A 20,742-nucleotide genomic window follows, 5' to 3' on the forward strand; every position below is an offset into this window, starting at 1 on the left:
CAGCCATCTGGGAAGGCAAGCTGAGTAAGACACAGAGAGCACTGCAACATGTGGGTCAGGTTGGTGTGCTCCCTCCACATGGTGACGTTCTCCTGGATTCAATGACGCTGCTGCAGCACAGTAATTTTGCACAGTGAGTCAGCACTTCAGCCCTGAGGACAGAAATTTCCAGCTACTTTTTCACTCACACACCAATGCCATGCTGTCCATCCCTTCCTTCCCTCCCCCTCGGACAGTGAGGAAGATTTGAAGGTGGTTCTTGTGTCAAGAGTCCTCCAAAGGACACAGCAGTTCTGTGTTTGTTAGCTCTAAAATAAAAGACAGAATAAAGAAAAGGCCAAATATGTGAACATTCTCAATCTGACTGATGCACTGAACTTTACTTTTTTTAACCCTCCAAGTCCTCACTGTTTGTGAGCCAGCCAAATACATCTGGGGCTGTATACATCTCTGCTGAGCACATCAGGTACGTCTCCTTGGTCAGGCCTTGCAGTTCTTTGTCTGGCTTTCAGTTTTTATGCACATAAAGTGGTATACGGCACGGGCATCCTGTGCACAACATGCAGTGTGCTAGGGCTAACAGCAGTTTTACCCAGCTGATGAGCAGAGCAGTGTACTGGATCTAGCCAATTCATGCTGTGTTCTCTGAGAAGCGGTAAGCATATCTTGAAGGCTGTTACACTTTCCTAACCACTTCACACAATTAGTCTTGAGGGCCTTTTTAGAAAATTTCTGTAAAATGTACTCTCTCCACTGCTCTCTTGTACGCACTAGATTACATTTTTCTCTTCTGCAGCTTCATAAGAGGCCACTAGAAACTCCCAGGCTCTCTGCCTCCACTGGGCATACTGAGTCTTATGAGGACCTCCAGCTCCCAGCTCCTCTGGGATTTCCATGCTCATGTAATGAGAATGAATGCTGAGCCACAGCTCATTGTCCAAGATCCCAAACATCTGTTTGTGGGAAGAAGTTTTTTGTATCCATACAACTTATTCTAAAACTGACTTTCATGTGAACACAGTGTGATTTGTTCTCAAGAGTTGGACAAGCACCATGTGGAGGGCCTATAGCATCACTGGAGCAGCAGAAAGACTTTAGGTTGTGAGTCACCAAACGTGAACATCTGTATTACTTATCCTTGAAAAACATTCACCTTTAGGGTCATGATATGACAGTGAAATAAGATCTGAGCAGTGAATATCTGCATTTTCCACCCCTTGACAGTAGAAAAGGGGCTCTAGTTGGTGATTTGTACATTGGGGCATTTGTACGCCCACTTCCCACTCTGCCTTCCCACCAGTGATGGTGAACTGTTCTTCATAGACAGGACTACCTGCCTGGTCATCACCTACCTGTTTGCAGGTGATATTTCAGGGAGGTAAAGCAATAATGGTGCCTACCAGGGGATTGTTTCAGGAGTCAGGTTTCAACTTGATCAGTAACAAGTATGACTTAGTGCAGAAGTAGCTCCTCTCTTCTTGCCAGCCTAGCCCAAGTGTAGCTTCCAAAAGCTTGGATTATTTTGGTATTATAGTGGTTGCATATGCGGAAGACGCAGATTCCCATCTTGGGAAGGTTGCATCAATTGGCCTTATACCTGGCAAGGATTCAGTGGAGGTCAGAGGTGTTCAGCCTGTGGGTCAGGTTGCAAGACAGAAAAATCAGTGACATTTAGTAAATGACAAACAAGAAATATTCTTTTTGTGGGTTTGTTGCAATTAGCACAACAATAGAAATAGTCAGCATGGTTAAAATATTCATACAGAAAAGCAAACATGCACAGAGTAGAAATGACTGGATTAAAATGCAAGAAAATAAAACAAGGAGAAATTGGCACCTGTATAAACATACCTTTCACTTGATGCTTTCTTCTTGCTCAAGACCCATTCCTGAGCAGACAGCCAGCCGTGGATTTTTTTCCTATTTTAATGTTCAGTACACAGAAACGCATGCTCTGTGACCACAAAGATCAAATAGTAGAGTTCTAAATAAGTGTTATGCCCAGTATTACTACACCCAGCAGGCATCAATTGTTAAAAATAAAATTAAGACCATTTAACTATATTTTCCTTACTTTGTCATCTAGCCATTTTTCCCAAATTAACTTTTCAGCTGCACAGGGCAGCAGTTTAAGTATGAAGCAACCAACTGGGATTTTTGTATGACTAAATGTTTCCCCCCAGGGTCTGGGAAATGTTTGCATCAGCTGTTGCCAAATCATGCCTGCCTCCCAGCTAGCACACAGCCATGGCCTCTTGCTGGGGGTGGGGATGATGTTTCTCTGAGCCTACTAAATTGGACATCAGATGACTCAAGAGTGGCATGGAAAACTCTTCTTCCTCCCAAATCATTGCATGGGCCTAATGCTGTACCGAGTCTAGTTGTTTACCTCTCCACAGTAGAAAACACTGATTTTCCATGCAGGCCTGACTCAGCACACAGTGAGGTAGCTGCAAAACGCAAGGCTGCTTTTTTAAGCAGCTCAAGGGAGATGCAGCCTGAGCTGGAACCCAGGTCTTCTCCCTGGGCCTCTCCCTGGCTTGTGATTCCTTGGGAGACAAGAGGATCCTTTTATTTTTCAGACAAATACCCAGAGCAGCAGCAGAAAACAGAAGCCCCTGGCTGGATTTCAGTCTCTGGAAGGAGAGCGCTGGCACATCTGAGCTGTCTCGGGAAGGCCAGCATGCTTAGGCAGGCATTTCAGCCAGGCGGCAAAACTTCTGCCTGGCATGGCAATGACACATCAGTGGATTGTGGGGACCGTCCTATATGCAACTGTCCAAGCAGCAACCATGTGGATTTTGCCACTATACCTTTGGTATGATGAGGAAGTCAAAGAGAGCTTGGAGTTCACCTCCCAGCAGTGCAAGAGTCTCCCCAGCAGTGCATCCTCCGATGCTTCATCCAGCCACGATTAAACCATATAGTCGGTAGCATGGGACCGTGTTGGCAGGACAGAGCAGGGTTGCCCACAGGTGCTGACTGCGGCCGGTGAATTTAAATGCTACTAGCCACCACTGTAGGACTGCCCTTTGCCTTCCCCGCACAGCACCACCACACATCTCCCTTGATGGCTTTAGGCTATTTTCTTTGGTAGATAGGAGTATTTTGTGCTTTTCTTCCTCATTAATGCCCCAGCCCTCCAGTGAATCACTGAGAGGTTTCCACTCATCACGCTTGCCATTTCACCAGCTGTAACCTGAATTCATGACTGCTGGCAAGTACTGAATGTTTTGGTTTTGCCCACTCACTTCCCTGTGGTCCATAATCTCTCATGTGCGGATGGCAGTTGCCTATTTTGCCTCCGTTATGGGTTCCCGTGCATATCTCTAGCAGGAGACCTGATTGCAGACTATCTGTACCTGGGACAGCCTAGGAAGGCAATAAGCGGTAGCCGGTTCCTCCCCAAAGCTAGCTATATATTTTCTTTTCTGTGGGCAGTGTGCACAAATAATTTTCCATAGCCAGGTGTCTGAGACTCACCCAGCATGGCCTGGCTCTCTCCCAACAAGCCCGTGCTCTCATTTCAAATCTGAGGAGCAATTTGTCTCTGAAAGCGTGCAGAAAGCCCAAGTAGTTCTCATCGGTAATTGGCACCGAAAACCGGTTGTCTTTTTACCATGAAGCTTGCTAGATCTCATTACTGGAACTTCATTTCTAACAGCCACACTGTCAAACATTGACTGGCACATTAAGAAGTATTAAAACTAATGTGGCAAGTGTCAAAATCCAGTCCATGTCGCCAAGCCTCACACCTTGCTTTTTCATTATGTTCACTCAATTGCAAAATTCACTTGCTTATTTGCAGGGAGTGTGAGAGCCATTAGGGAGAATTAAAGAGGATCTGCTGAAACTGAGGAAGAAAAGCTTAAGCATCTGCACAGAAGGGAGGGAGGGGAACTTCTGCGTGTTGGTTTAAGGCGACGTAATTAGGACTGCACATACTCCTCAGAGAAGGGCAATCACCTGGAATACAAGCCTGCGGTCCAGAACGAACCTCATCCTGGAAATGCTAGTCTCTGCTGTATGGTTCCTCAGACACGGTTAGGGTAATTAAACCTGCAGATTCACGAGCATGGTGAAAACGGGGAAGAATTTGTGGAAAGGAGAGAGCCGCTTACATTTTGTTATCGCTCGGCGGAGGTAGTGAGGGATTTAGGCTGATTACACGCGCTGCACCTAATCTTTCATTCCCCGGCACCTGCCTCTCACAGGGGCTCTCATCAGATAATGAGGAGTGACACACGGTGTGAAGTGCCAGCCCTATCTAATCGACGCTGTCATCGCCACTGTCACAAGGAAGCACTATGGGAGATAAATTTAAACCCGACTGGTGTTTAGGATTCGGAGGCTGTTTGTTGCTATTTTTATGCAGATTCTCTAACAAAGAGGCTGGAGAAGAACTGCTGAGTTACTGATCATGAGAAACAATTTCAGCTAATTAGTGTTTCTGACCCATATTAGAAGAGCATGTATTTTTATTTTTTTTTTTCCTGGGTGATTTAAAAATTTATCTTGCAGGCTTTAGTCTGATGTAGAGGACTTGCTGAAGCTGTCAGACTTAGCATCTCAGTAGCTGGTGTTGGGATCTGCTTTGTGCAACTCTTTTAACTCTTTGTATGCAGTTTCCCCAAATAAGCTTTGGCTTTTCGAAGGTCAGATATGAACTTGCATTTCTTGGCACCATCTGAGCTCACATGAACAAGTACATAACAAAATAAATGCATGAGTGGGCAAATTTTTCCTTTAAGGACTGAAGTTTCAGTTTGATTCTTCCAAGAGATTATTATAAATGACTGTGGGAAAATGATGAAAAAATGCATGTAGAGTCCTTTCATAATACTTGCGCTGGGAAATATAATAAAAGGAAAAGAATTCCCCTTTTGTCTCTATTTTCTTGCATAATCCTTGGTGTTAAAGCTGTGATTGTATCTCTAAGCCCTTTACTTAACAATTGCTAGTTGTGCCAGCCATGTTTGCACAGACAATAAACTCAGACCTGGTCACGCAGAGGTTTACACCCATGTTTAAACTCCTGTATTGTGAACAACCTCCTCGACTTAGAAAAACTGCTCCCTGCACAGAAAAGTTGAGCCTGTATTTGAAGTCCTACAGGAGGACTTGAAGTTGTGAGCTCTCAAGTGGTCTCATCCAGCTCAGCCTTATAACATCTGTAGAGAAACCTCCTGTCTGACTGACATTTGCAGAAGACTACCCACACAAAAACAAATAGCACAATTTTGGCCTCAATTGGCAATTTAAGATAAAAAGTTGAAAATATTTTCACATTTATTTTTCCCAAGCCAATGAAAGGAGTGTTTGACTGTCTATGGTGCTAACAGTCATTAGCATTTTGGAGCATACACAGCCTTTACTTTGTTTGCAATGAGTGTAGTTGTTGTTTAAAGGCCTGGGAAGCAAAATCCTTGGCAGCTAGACTCTGTGGGCTAACTCCACAATAAGCCCACAATATCCCCCCATGTGTGTCTGTAAGATGCGGTGCTGCAGCCCCCAGTGGGGGTTTCAGTGGGGTCACCCTGCAAACGACCGGGGCAGCAGCAGGGTGCTTACATCTGTAGGAATGTTACATCCATCTCCACCCTATTGTGAGTGTTGTGACTTGCAAGCGAGGGCACCAAGTGAGCGACTTAAAAAACCACCTTTGAGCCATCCATGCTTTCCTATGGGAAACTACCAAGGGCCCCAGTAAACCTCAAATCTGAACTGCAGTTTTTCCCATGAGCAAATGAAACCCATGCAGACCACGCAGGCTGGGTGCCAAATGGGCTGAGCTGCTCTGAGGCCAACAACCATGCAGTTTCTGCAGCTGCAAGTCTGAAAGTCTGAAGACATTTTTTTGAAAAAGCAGAAAATCAAACCAGACTCTCAGAGTGATGAAGTCTGTCGGCTGACCACAGGTGGAGGTTGAAGCCCTTTTCGTCATCCCCACTCTCACCTGCAGCATCTAGACTATGATTCTGGGTGGTGAAACCCTACTGTTGAGCCGAGGTCCTGGTCTGTCTGTAACCAAGCAAATGTTTAAAGAGATGTTATCATATTTTGTTTCAGAAGAGGAAAACATAGAATGATTTTTCTTTTCGGAATGTGTGTTTTCTGTTGCTGCATAACATTTTAAAAGAAATAGTCATACAGTCATTTTTGGTAAATCTGTTCCTAAGGAAATTTTGCACAAAAACATCATGCCAGCTCTGCTCTCACCCACCCCAGTCAGTGACTTCACTTATTGAAGACTAAACACTGATCACCAGGTCAAGACCAACATGTAGAATTTGGTGTATTTCTTCAAAGAGGTAAATTACTATCAGATTACAATGCACAGACCCTGCAAGGCCCATAAACAGCTTCACAGTCCCTCCCTTGAGTGAAAAGAAAAGCAAAGCTATTGTCAGCAGACTTAAATTCTCCTTGCAGGGATCCCTACTCCCACAGAAAAATCCTGAATTCTCTGGAAGCCAAAATACTTCTAAAAAAACAGCTTTATAATGTAGGCTCACTCTTCTCAAAGGTCCCATCCCACCAAAAATATTCTGTGATTCTGTGATTCTCCCTTGTGTCTGGAGATGATCTTTAATTATTGAGAAATAATTATAATGTCATAAAGGACTCTTCTGTATGCGGCGCAGAGGTGGATGATGCCACATACACTGCCACTACTGCTGTCCCATCAGATGGGAGTCAAAAAACGTGGCAAGTCCCATGGGGCTTACAGCTCTGCAGGAGTCACAGCACCATGTGCCATTGGCTGTGCACTGGCGGCAAGGGACTGTCTGAGAAACAGAGATCCCATTCTCATGCAAATGGTCCCAGCGATGAATGAAGAAGGGAGAAAAAGAATAGGTTCAGATTAGTATTAAATTAAATAAACTCGTTTTCAAAGTTCAACACGATTTACTTGTTGGTCTCTTTGTCAACGTTTTTCAAGGCCTTCTTAAAGTTCAACCACCTCCTCTGCTGCTTGTTTCACATCTTTCGATTGGGAATGAACCTGACCAAAAGCCAGAGGTAGGATTGCTCTAAACATTGTCAAAATATGACTGAAGTTTATCCTAATATGTTCAAGCTTTAGGAAATCCAGGTTTCTCTGCATTTCCTGTGGCTTTAGGTGCAGCTCTACTGTTTCTGTCCTTCTTCACTAGTTTTCCAACATGGCTTGACTTAAACATGAATGCCTGGTCATGTTTTCCATTTGAGACATGGTGTCGCAGGTGACCTCCATTTGTCAGTCTGCAGGTAGTTAGTTCCAGTTTAACAAAGGAGGCCAAATACCTGTTTTAATGAAAACTAGTTCTGTACTTTTCAGTTTATCCTCCCGATCAGATTAGACAATTAGGTCAGCACAAAGAAATGCATTTGTGATACGTTTTGTGAATTGTGAGCTATGTTTTGATCCACGCCCATGTCTCTACAGATTGAATTGCATTTGGGAAAAACTTGGTCCATAGCATATAATTTACTCCTCACTGAGGAAGGAAAGTAATTTTAAGTAGAATCCATAGTTATTTCTAAATGCAGAGGTCACCAGGTAAGGAAGACAACCCATGGCAGGGGCTAGGGCTGACCAAGCACTCCCCTCAAATACTCACAAAGCAAAGAAATCCTCTCTGCCAGCAAACTGTTAAGAAACCATAAACTGAAATCTGTGCATGAGATCCCTTGGCCCAGGCCCTTTTAGAAAAACAAGCACACCGGTTACAGCTACTTCACCCACCTTTTTTTTATAAACCCAACCAAGAGACTTGAATGGGCAAAGAATATGAGAAGTTGCTTTGGGCAAGAGGAGATCTGTATGGGTGCCTTCCAGCTATGGGGTAGAAATAGGCAATAGTGTCATCTCTAGCATGTTACGAAATTAAATTGTTCTCATCAAGTAGGAATATTCAAACTGTTCCCCTGGAGAGATAAAGAGCTGCTTCTGCACTATCTTAGAAGTGTGATTTAGGCACAGGGAATCTATGTCCAGGCTTTCAAAGAGAAAAACTGAGAATAATAATTTACATGGATGTTAGCACACTAATTGGTAAGTGATGATTTCAATGCGCATAGTCTGTTTTGGGATCACAGATTGCAGCTATGTATACAGGATAAACCAAGAAAAAGGCAGAGGACTTTGGAAATAGCACTGCTCTCCTAGGAGTCTCCCCATGTTTGAGGACATAGTTGCAGCATATTCCAGATGACCTCACCAAACCACCAAGTTTATCTCCTTCCCGGTGCCAAATTAACAGACTGAAATGGGTGTTGTATTTGTGTTGATGTCCATGGAAGCAATTGTGACTGTCAACAGAAAATCTGAGCGTGGATTTTCATTCCTCTGAAATGGATTTGTTTTTGAGACATTCTTCTTCTCGGGTCCCTCCCCTCAACCTCCACTCAGTAAAACGTAGTGGATTAGACAAGCACAGTCAGCTTCATGTGCCACACTCTTACTTCTGCGGCAGAGAAAGAAACAGGGATGTCTTAGCAAAAATTAAAACACTTCCTATCATCCCCTTCATCTTCTCATAACCCTTTTAAGACTGAGACTTTTGGCTCCCAAAGCTAGGTAGCTCTCTGCACCACATGGTAGTCGGCACATGCCGCTGGGTGGGCCCTGCCTCCCTGTCCACCTTTATCAACCCTGACTCCTAGGGACTTGCTGTGCCTATATGGGTCTTTTTGCAGACAATGAAAGGGCCAACAAGGTGAACTATTAACCCCTTGCATGGATGTTGTCATGCTGCTGGTGTGCGTGGTGAACAAGATGATAAAAACCACCAGGCTCAACTGGAAATCAGGGCTGAACCAGAATGAACTGCAGAAGTGTTAAAATGTAAAGGACATTATGAAGCCAACTGCAGGGGTTCTTCAGCTGTAGGAAAAATTAGTATGAAAGGAGCAGAGCTACACTAATTTTGAGTCAAAGTTTAAAGACTTCCTTGCAGGGACCAAAGTTGTTTCCTCTGCCTGAAAAGCTGACTCATCCCTGGGTATTGCTGGAGGGTCCTTTGAATGGAGTCAGCTATAAGATTAGTTTCTGCAGGGTGAAACAACCTACAGCGGAGACACAGTGATCTGTATGCATAATTTAAAAGGGGAGATTTATGGGAGATTAGTGCTGTCTCCTGGTTTTACACAACGTATGCAATTAAATGTCAGATCTGTCAGTGTTTACGTCTCCATGCACAAGCAGAACATCGCTTTCCTGAGCTGCTCTTTATCACTCGTATCACACTACTGTGATTAAAAACAATAACATGTGGCTGGCCAGGCAGCCTACTGGATCACAATACATTAAGGAATGGGGTCAGACCTTTTTTCTGATATTCCGATTGATTCCTAAGAAGGAATGTCTCACTCTACAGGGACTGGAGTGAAAATCAGTAAAGGGACATACCTCAAACAATATGTATATCCTAGAGTCCTTGAATATAACTCCATAGAAACAATTTCCTCATTCCCCAGTGAGTTCAAACCTGCATGCTCTTATGCCCACTCATATATCTCATCAGAACTGCACCCTGTTAAGACTCCCAATCTCTGTGTTCCCTTGCTATATCTCCCAACTAGCTCTGCCTGGTGTGCCTCAAGCAACTTTGTGGGATGTAATCTGCCCCAAAATCACAGTTTCTGCAGCTGGCAATGCCAATGTTTTACATCGTAGCTGATGAATTACAGCAAAGGATCACTTTTGGGGGGGCATTCCCAAAATACTGGAGATCTGCATTCAATTCTGTCCTCAGACAGCTTAAGGGAATCAAATTCTTTCCTATCCTGAGAGGGACCATGCAGGGTAGAATAGCTCTTCTGGCTGCAGAAAATTTGAAGTTTATTTGGCCAGAGAAAAGAGGATCCAGGCCTTGCTTCAAAAATTATCGGTAGATTTCATAAAAAATATGACATCCCCATGGTGAGGGGGTTATCTTTTTTTTTCCTCGCCTAATTATTATTTATTGATTACATGCAAAGTGGAACAGATTCAAGCTTGAGAGATCTTCTCTTGGAATGACTTTCTCACTGAATGATTCAAGAATGCTTTTTTGCCTAAATCTCTTCAGTATAGGAGGGAGTCCTCCACCCTTAATAAAATCTTGTTTCATCACCAAACATGCGATATCAGTGATGGAAAGAATGATCTCTTCTTGAGTTTTGCAGAAAGATACAGGTCCTCGTATCGGCACAAGGCTTCTTCCAGTACGAAGTCTGGCATTGGTCAGCCCCTAATGTCCCCACAATGCAACTGGGCTCACATCCTAAAATGCTCCAGAGACACCAATGGAGAAAGGATCACAAGGGAAACATGGATAAATACACAAGGTACCAACCAATGCAAATGTTCTTTTGCATATTTACTAATTCAACAATAACATGCTTATATTCTGGATGAACTACATGCTGACAGATGACTTAATAATATTTTCATGTTAAAATGTTTATCTACCCTTGTTTAGTGTATTGACTTTTGAGAAGCTCTTCTGAAGTGCTGACACCCCCCCCCTTATATAAATTGCAGAAAACCTAATGTCTCATGTGATGCTAACTCTTGGCCCTGGTGAACAGGTGTGGCCAGTAATGTAGGAACCAGCTGTTGTGGGCTACAAGATACTGACCAGTTTTGCCCACCCTACCACCCCTCACTTTCCATCCAGACTTTTTGAGGCTCAGTAGCAAACACGTCAAAACCCAGGAGGACATTCAGGTAAGTCAGTGGGATCCACTGTAACCTCCTGCCGTGGTTTGTGCTCCTGAATGCTCCTGTGTTCTGGTTTGTGTGCTGGGCTTGGGAGAGGTGACCTGTGCCTGAGAAGTACCTGTTTCATCCTTTAACTGGAGCCTGATGTGACTGGCTCACACTGCAGGCCTTAGTCTTCATTCATCTTCTGTCGGATGGATTACATCTGTGCTAAATTAGGTATCTAGCCACTAATCTCTGCACAAAGGCCAACAGAATGATGATGAAGTGTCCCGTGAACTCCAGCTGGAGCAACCACATACTGCAAACTAGATGTGAAGAAATTGTTGCATGGCTAAGTCTTGGGAAGCTAAAGCAATGTGTCCTGATTTCTCAGAGAGTCTGCTGAGCCCTCAGATCTCCTGTTGAATTCAAAGGAGCTGTAGGTTCTTGGCACTTCAGAAAATCAGTTTGTGCCAGATTTTTATAACAGAATGATGCCATGCTGCATTTAAAAATAAACATTTTTCCCCTGCCCCCTCTTTGTGTCCCATTTTAACTCACTTTTTTTCCCACTGGATTTTATCCATGGCTTTCTCAGCATGAGCAGAGGAAAGAAAATGCATAAGTTTTAATTAGAAATTAATCTTTCAACCTACAATGTAAGTAAGGCTTTAAAAATCCAGCAAAAAAAGTTGCAAAGCCTGTTATCCTTAGTTACAAAATAAATATGCAAACTATGTCACGATACTCTTCATAAATATCTTTCAGCTGTTCTTTTTAATAAAGAAAAATATGAACCCTTCTGTATTATTCTGAGTTTAAAGCAGCTCAAATGTTTGGTCTACCAACTTTGACAATGTCCCTTTAAGTTTTCTGATTCTTGTGGAAGATCTAGCCCTGGGGTTTTTTGGCTTAGACACAGTACTTGTCAAAACCCTTCAGACTCTCTTACTGAAGTGGCTGAAGCTGAGAGGTTTGTTTTTTTTTATTATTATTATTATTCTTTTTTTTTTACAGAATGACCTTGTTTCCAGCTCCAATTTCATGAGAAAATGTGATCGTGTCAGAATTTTCCTTTGGAGAGAATTTTCATTTTATGGATCTGACAGATTTTCAATTTCATGCTTTGATTTGAAGTTTCTGTGATTCTTTTCCTCTTACATTTTAATCTGACAGCCTGTAAGGCTAGAGGGACATATTCTCCAATGGTTAGAGCAAAAAGTTTTGCATCAGGAGATCTGGGTTCTATTTCTGGTCTAATCTCCAGACTTGCTATGTAATTTCAGCAATATGAATATATGACTGCGCATGTGTCTGTGTGTATTTTGCTGTGTCTTGTCCTTTAAATATATAAATAGGCATTTAAATACTCAACTATATGCATAGAAGGCAGTAATGCTTACCCACCCTATTTCTATTAACGCTTTTGAGTATTTTAAGCTTCTTGGCTGTGAAAGAAAAAAAATACCAACGCATGTGAGGATTATGGTATCAGTTAGCATGTTCCTTTCAGCAGTTGAATTTTGATGTATTTAAAACTGATCTTGCATTTGCCAAAGTTTTGCATGTCTGCACATTCATGCAATATCCTAAATAGACTATTACTTCAGTGAACAGGTAGAGAGGGCTGCAGACCGCATAGATGAAAACATAGAACTTTTGCCTGCAGCTTTGGCTTCTGCTGGGGAGGTTCCTAAAATAAGTTTAGGCTCCCTGGTCAGTGTGGACGGAGAAGCATCTCCCAGGAAGGCTCCAGCCACTGCCAAATAGGTGTCTCAGAGAGCAGGTGAATATTGCCAAAGTTTCCTATTCACCTAATGGAGAGAAACTTAGATGCTTGTGCTTCGTAGAGCATATCTTCTTGGGAGACCTTCAAAGGCATGTATTTTTCCAAAGGGAAATGTGGTAGTTACTTTAAAAAGATTATTTCATTAGGTGCCAAAAATGCAGATCCAAACTACATGCTTATGTTGGCTAGACCCCTATTAAAGAGATGTGAATATTTGGCTGTAGATATTCAAGAGTCCTTCATCTGCTCTTCATATGGTGGCCATTTATATTTTTATATTTCTGTATTCACAGGTGAGGAATTCCTCACAAAGAAAGGCTATCTGAAAATTTTAGAAAAGAGAGGGCAGTCCAAAATGGGTGAAAGATCAAACTGTTGAACAGTGAAAATACTGCTCCATGAAAATCGATTATCAGCACTCCCAGCCCTGCTCAGAAGCTCTGCGCTTGCAGGCTGTGTCATGTATTTGTAATTGAGCCCAATGCTTTCCTCTTCCAGCTGTCAAATAGAACTGGGAAGGGAATCTGGAAAGCAACAATTTTGGTTTTGCAGTTCAACTATTTTCTCATTCATGAGTTAGACAGGAACTATGGCACTATTTACAATTTGGCTATTACCTGAAATGTGATCTGTGTAATTGGTCGTATCATTCATATTTATTCTCTCTCAGACCAAACAATTGCAACACCATAAAAGAGGTTTCAGTTTTGTCCTACCAGCCTTTCCAGTGAGACTCCCCAGGTGATCACTATCAGATGTGTTTTCACATGATTTTTGTTTTACAGATTTATTTTCTGGAAAAAAAAGAAAAAAATATAGAAAAATTCATCTACTTGAATATTAGTAGAAAGCACATAAAAGGAGATCTGATAATATAAAAAAGAATTTGCTATTGTCTTCAAATACTGTTTTTATCAGCATTTGTTCATTCAGACACGATCTGTATCCTGTTCACGCAGAGCTTATCAGATCTGATGAATGATCTGATTCGTTTTCATTCATATTCATTCAAGGAGAATAATAAGCGTGTAAGAAGAAACATGGCTCTTCCATCTCTGGCTAAACACCCAAAAGAAAAATAAGTCTGGGGACATGGGAGAGACTGGTTCAAGTGCTGTCAAGACCTGAAAGCCAAAGGAGGTCATTCTCAGCCTTGTGGAGGGACAGTAAGTTCTTTTTGGTATGTTTACACCATGTCTCCTATAAGGGGCTAGAGCATAAGGACAAATCGTCCTTAGTGAACGGCATCACATCTAGAACGGGATATAACGTGAGAGGAAATTAAATGTGGAGAAGGGTGTGAAAAATATCAATTCACAGAAAAATTCACACTTTTTAAAAGCTAAAAATGCTGTGTTAAAACTAAGTTAACATGCACTGCTTCAATAATGCTCTTCTTTAAATACAGGTATTAAAAATGGCTGCAACACTGATAACCTGTTACTAGCACTGGTCTCTCTGTCTCCAAGGGACCCAGCAGCATCCTCAGCTCTTGACAGGGATGCAGAGCTATGGCAGAAGGAGAACAGTGGCATAAGCATGGCCCTTGGGGGGAACTTCCTACCCCTCTGTTAAGGTGAGGAAGTTTACCTTCAGCTGTGGAGGTGGAAGCTATCTCACTCTTGCCAAATTCAGCACGGGACAAGGGTACGAATATAGGTAGTTATTGAGAGCACATGTATCTCATGTTTTTACAGTAACTTACTGCACTGTAACTTCCTGAATAGTATGCCGCATATGGTAACAGACTTAATTACGCTACTTTATTTTTCTTGAAATATAGTCTCTTTCTGGTTTTGGTTGGTTTAGCAGAAGTGTGGGGAGGTAGCAAGCAGGGATGGGCTTGCAGCGGGAGAGAGTTATATATGTGGCTGGTGTTTTCAGGAATTTATTTCATACTGCAACTTTTTTCTCAGCCAGCTCTTTGTACTTCTCACTGAACCGTGTTCTAAAGGCCAGGTAAGCTGGATGTGAAGAACTCCCCCTAGAGATACTGCAGTTCCCCAAGCCTTGACGTGCCCCACATGTCAAAAAGTCTGGACACTCAGTGTTTAAACAGCACTGCTCACTACAGGGAACACCCTTCCCCTCCCATAGATGTGAATATTTTGTCTCATATGGTACAGGAAACCCTTAGAGGGCCTTTTCTCCTCCTGGCAATACAATTGCAGTTTATTGGTCTCTGGTAAGACCTCAACATCACACAGAAAAATCCAGCAGCCTTTCAATGGCAGATCAAACAGCCCTCTTTTCATTTCCCCTCCAGTTCATTCCCTATGCTTCCTCACCACCATCTAAGCCTTGATGCCTTTCTTGTGGAAGGAGTTTATTGGGTTGGCTTCTTAAAAAATGCATGTCTTCCTGGAAGGTCTGAAACCCCAGCCCATACTCATTCCTCTGCAGCAGGAACTTCTGCAGATGAAGCACTGGGTTTATTGCAATACCAAGGACCAACATTTTACAGGTGCTATTAGTTTCAGGGACAGAGTTATTTTAAGAATCACAGAAATGCTGCTCCATTAAAGAGCATTGCAATGCTGCTAGTATGGCTGCCCGTGGACAATTTGTTATCCTTTTGGGTAGGAGTGGTATTGTTTAGTGTTCACTGTCAGTAAGCAGGGTTTTTGCTCTGAGGGAGCCATGCACCCTCTCTCTGTGATCAGTGGAAAGAAGGTCATGTGAAAGGACAAGGTCCCCTTTTTGCTCCATGGAGGGATGAGTGTCAGTCACAGCAGAGCTCTTATGACAGGATGCTAAGGCTAGGTACTGTGAGCCTGGGAAGTATGTGGAGGTATGTGAGAGTATTACATCTGCCACAATGGGGCTGGAGGACAGTCCTTGCAGATGCTGGGACAAGCTGTCCTGCCAGTAGTGGCCAGCGTTCCTCTTGAAACTCATTACGGACAAGGGTGTCCCAGCATGAATTATGGTGTAGGCAGTGTGGGTGACAAGGGGACTGGGTCCTCACAGCAAACTGGTTGTGATTTGATAGCACATGGGCACCTCAAGCTGTTGGGATGAATCATCTTTTGGAGGCATTTGTGGCTCCAGACACAACAAAGAGAGCTGAGACAGGCAGGCAGAGCTGTACACTCCTCTTTCAGACGGCTACAGCTAGATGAGAGGAGCCCCACTGGTGTCTCAACCCTTTCCAGCCTCCACAGGTTTGATTTCTCCCCTCTTTTACTGTGTCTGCTGGGAAATGAGCCAAAGCCACACAGAGCTGGATCTGCTCCCGATGTTCCTCATGTTCCCACCGTTCATCTCTAGGGCTTTGGGTTGGCCCTTCAGAGGAGCTGAGGCCAGCAGGGAAATTTGGAGCTTGATCAGCTTCCTAAAGGGGGGAGTCTGGATTCAGGGGGTTGTTTCAATCTCATCCCCACCAATGTTTGCTAAAATAATAAAAACTCATTTCTTTCCATTAGCTTAACTTGCATTTGCTATGTTGGTGGTCTCTTTTTTTCCCCTTTCTTAAAGTCTTTCCTTATAAATTTAATCAAAACAAGTTTCCTAGATTTGCTAAGTGATTCCATTACATTTCCTGACCTCTGTCTTTCACGTCTGCTGTACCTGTCTGCCTCAATTCCTCACTGTCCTGCAAGGATCTTTAATGCACCCCCCTGAACCCATCCAGCCACAGCCCTTAGGTGTTTCCTTTGTAAGCACTGCAACAGGCTGAAGTAGACTTGATTATTTGACAGATTAAGGCTAGAGGGTGTCCCTCTGCTGCTCCAAGGGAAAAATCCCTTTTCCCTGACACTCAGCTCTGATTTACAGCTCCTGTCCTACGTGACCAGCAGCTCCCCATCACCTCTCCTCTCTCTTTAGGTGTCTGGTTTCCAGACAGTGGTTCATCATGTCTGTCTTGAGGTACCTTACAAACTAGGAAACTCGTGGTGTCATGCTGATGGATGGCATTGGAGGTGAGAAACAATGGCTTCCCCGTGGACCAAGCCCAGGCGGAGGTATGCCTGCCATTCAGAGGTTGAGGTGCAGACATCCCCCAGCACCCAGGGCTTGCTTCCCCAGAAAGGTCTGCACTGCTTCTTCTCCCTCCCTGGATAACCATGACCTACCTTTCTGCATCCTTTTACTTCTCTCTGGCTGAATGCCCTTTCTTAACCTTGCAGGAATGTGAGTGTGCACTAACCAGAGGGGATATATAAAACATGTCAGCCTGTACATAATACCATGTGAAGGCACTTACCTGATACACTAGGGCATGAAGACTACAGTATGCTGCTGGGGAGCAGGGAGATTTATCGGTGGCTCTAGGCCTGACAACCTCTGATGGCTGCCAGTGTGGCAGGGAAGAGAGGCAGAGACAAATTTGTGCTTTGTCCCTTCCTTAAGTACCAGGAATTTATTGTTCAATCATTAACTTCTTACGTAGAACCTCCTTCCTCCAAAAGCTGCAGTTATTGGGGGGGGGGGGGGGGGGGGGGGGAGGAAGCCTTTTTCTTCCCTTTCCTTGTTTCCTTTAAAAAAACTCCAACTTAGATATCCTGTGGAGTGTTTGTTTTGTTTCAAAAGCCTCTGCAACAAGAGGGTAAAAAGTATCAGAGACAGACCAGGGGTTGTTTTTTAGTTTTCCTTGTTTAATTGTGTTCCAGATGACCAGCTGCAAACCTTTCTTCATGCCTTCATTGTTGTTTTTACTGTCAGTGGTTTTACTGCTTGATTTCTACTTGGACATTGCTTGCAGGTGTGCCTCTAGTGGCAAATCAAGGCTGCCCTCGGCTCTTTGATCGGGGTCTTCAAATAATGAAACCGAGCGCTTATCTCTCTTTTTTATCCAGGTGGCTGTGTACTTTGCCGACGCTAATGAGTCCGGTCTCACAACACCGAGGAGACAAGATGTAGGTAACTATTCTCCCCATTCAAAGGGAGGTGCAGAGAGGCTGGCCCAGCACAGCGAGGGAAGGCAGCAGTGTAGCCGGAGCAGCACACCCGGCGCTGACTGCCAGCACAGGAACTCTAAACTGACTCCCCCTACTTTGCTAACGACATGGGGAAAGTGATAACAAGCCCTGGCAGGTGTCTTTGTTCCTTTGTATATAGAAAGACTGGTCATAATAATGAGAATACATCATGAAAAAGAATGCTTCATCTTTAAAGCACTTTTTAAAAGTAGTCCTATAACTTCCCAGGTACATACTTAGCTCTATAATCACTGCTCAGGCTTACTGCGACTGCTTATCTGCTGTGCTCTTACTGATTTCTCCTAGAGCTCAGGACATTTTTCTCTTGGGAATTAATGATGTGTGTAAGAGACAGCGGGAGCAAGCCAGAAAAGAGAAAGGACTACAACATCTCCCTCTTATGAATTCGCCACCTGCATTGTGCCTAGCCCTCTGTAGGCCATATCCTGTGGACCATCCTGGTGCACAGGAGATAGCAACTTCATAGCTGGGGATGCAAGAGGCCCAAAGGGGTTGACCTGCCTGAAGATGCAGGACAAACCAACAGGAGAAGTAGCTGGGTTGCTGGCAAGGAGCAGGTCATTTTGGTGTAGCTGTCCAAGCTCTCCCACAGCAATGTAGGCTCATGAGAGCCCCGCTGAGAAATAACACAGAAGTCAGTTCTTGGAGGTCACACAATCTATGAGATGCTCAAATGCAGATGGTTTCAGATCCACTGCCGACCTCTTTTTCCATACCTTCCAGAACCTGTAATTCCAATTTTAAGAAATGAAAGGTTGTATACTCCTTCTTGTTATGGTGCAAACTATGCCCAGATACAGCTTAATGCGCAGCTGTGCTTTTAGCTGGAGGTTACAGTTTCACAAGACACCTTGAATTGAATTAATAACTCATGGCTCTGCTGTTTTAACAGGATGAATTGGCTTATCTTGCAATCAGACAAGTGCCAAAACGGGTGGAAGGAGAGTTGGGGCTGTAGGGAGTGTGTGGTGCGGGCTGGGATCTGGAGGAGGGCATGGAAGGGACCCAGGGATGGAGGGGAATGGGCTCTCCTCTCCTGTAGCAGCAGCTAGCTACTCATTCAGCTCATCCATAACCAAGCCCTTAGTGTCCAGAGAGAGATTCGATGGCAACAGTGTCTGGACAGCTGAGTTACTTCAACAGCTGCAGGGGAAAACCTTCTGAAGGCTCTCATGGCAAACTTGATGCTTCAGGCCACCATGGTGAGGACTCAAACATCAACCTCAAGAGAGGTGTCAGCTTGGAAGTCTCATTACTCAGGAGGAAACAAAGATGGCTCTGCTACCAAGCTCCTGTGACAGTATTAGTATTAGAGTAGTATTATAATCTCACAATAAGGGATGCATGTTTTAATGGGTACACTAAAAAAATTGAGGAAAAATAAGGCAAAGAAAATATGCATTCATGAGCCAAGTGGTTTAATAAAATTTTAAATATTTAATTTAGGAGAATTTTGCAGGAGAAAATGCAAGTACAACAGAAACTACCTGGACAGCTGTGAAATTCCTAAACTGGGTCTGAGGAGGGGAAGGCAAAGGGAGGAGCTGGTCAGAAATTTCTACTGACTTCTGTCTCTGGAGTGTCTCATAAAAACCCACATAGCTCAAATTATTTCATTCCAAGACACACATTATAAAGACAAACCTGTTATTAATGGGAAACTTTCCTGATATGAAAGGCAATATGGGGTTGATCTTGTTCCTGCCATATGTCTTCTGAAATGACAGCTGAAGACGGCTGAATTGTCTCTCAGTGCTAGGCAGCAGTTACTGACTAAGGAGATTTTTTTATTGAGAAAATGATTATATTCCTTTCCATGATAATAAAATTCTTCATGACACTCATTAAAAATGCTAAGACTTCCCAGGTAGACACTCTGCCCTGCTGGGAACACGGCGCCTTCCTGGTGTTCAGGCAAGCCCGAGAAATGTGTAGAGCTGGTTGTATATTTTCAACATCTTTGCAATCCTTCTTTAAGAACTTGTGATTTGAATAAGCCCAGGAGTGTCCTGATGCTTCTGAGCTGATTCTTGTGCTGCTAATCTTTGCTCCACTATTTTTAGATAATTTTCCAATCTGCCTGCTTTTCAGTTACGTATTTGCTCAAAGTGACGGCTTACTTATGTGGTCCGGGAGCGTTTGCTATTTGCCTCAATAGGTCGGTCTGAGCCCTGCCAACGCTTTCTGACTTAAGCAAGCTCTAGTTCCCCCTATCGTTTTCACCCTGCTGTGGGAGAGGTTGCCGCAGGGCACACAACAACCCCTCCGTGGGGTGCTGCTGGAAGAAGGAGGGCACAGCTCACCCCCTGCCACATACCCCCTCTGCCCGTCGACGTACTAATGCTACTGAGTAAATAGTAGTCTTTATGGTTTCAAATGTTTAGAAAAAATACACACCACTACAGTAAATGCATTGTCAGCATACAGCAATGCCCCGAGGCAGGACTGCAGGAGGTCCCCATGGCACCTGCCAGAGGCCAGGGAAGGTGCCCTGGAGCAGCTATAAGCTGGGGTTTGTCACATTATCGCCCAAAGATAGACACGCAGCTGAAGCCAGTGGGGACTTGTGGGCCCAAATCTACCCAAACCCACATTTCTGCAGCTGTGCAATAAACTGCAGCAAGGAACAGGGCAAAAATTATAATTTCTTTCCAAATCTGTTTTGCTCCTCTCCGCCTTAGGATAGCTGTGAACCAAAGACCGATGGGTGAAGCCTGGTGGGTGCAGGAGATGGGCTGTTGCATCTTGGCCACCTGGCCCTGTGGGTGATTTGGTGACTGCATGGGACTCACTTCTGCTCCCAGGTGGAAAAGAGAACCTCATCAAGACCAGAAAGCCACCCTGCTGCTAGAGCCCTAAGGGAGGGAGTGGGGACATGGTTGGGGGCATGAGCCAGGGCTGAGGGGGAACATCTGTTATGCTTTTCACCATCTGAAGTGATCCTAGACAAGGAAACATAGCTTTATTGCATTTAAAGCTTTATTACATCAAATAGTTGGAGGGATTCATGGCTGCCTTTTGGGTTCAAAGCAGGGGTCCTCAGGCTGCAGCTGGCACCAGGGACTGGGAGAGGTCAACCTTGGCCGCTCCTTGAACTGGCACGCGAGCTGCCAGTGGCAGATGACATCTGTCCTGCTACTGCAAAGCAGGGCTGCTGTTTTGCTGTGAAGAAAAGCAACAATTCCTTATACAGGCAGGAAAGTTTCACCTTGACTCTAATCTAGGACAACTCATGTGATATTTGCTGGAGGAAATACGGTGAAAACAAACCTGTGATGGCAGAGAGATGGGCTGGACGCTTTTTGCCCCTGTCTCTGAGTCTATAAAAGTGAGGAAAT

The sequence above is a fragment of the Numenius arquata genome, chromosome 1, assembly GCF_964106895.1.
Source record: "Numenius arquata chromosome 1, bNumArq3.hap1.1, whole genome shotgun sequence".
NCBI classification, from domain to species: Eukaryota; Metazoa; Chordata; class Aves; order Charadriiformes; family Scolopacidae; genus Numenius; species Numenius arquata.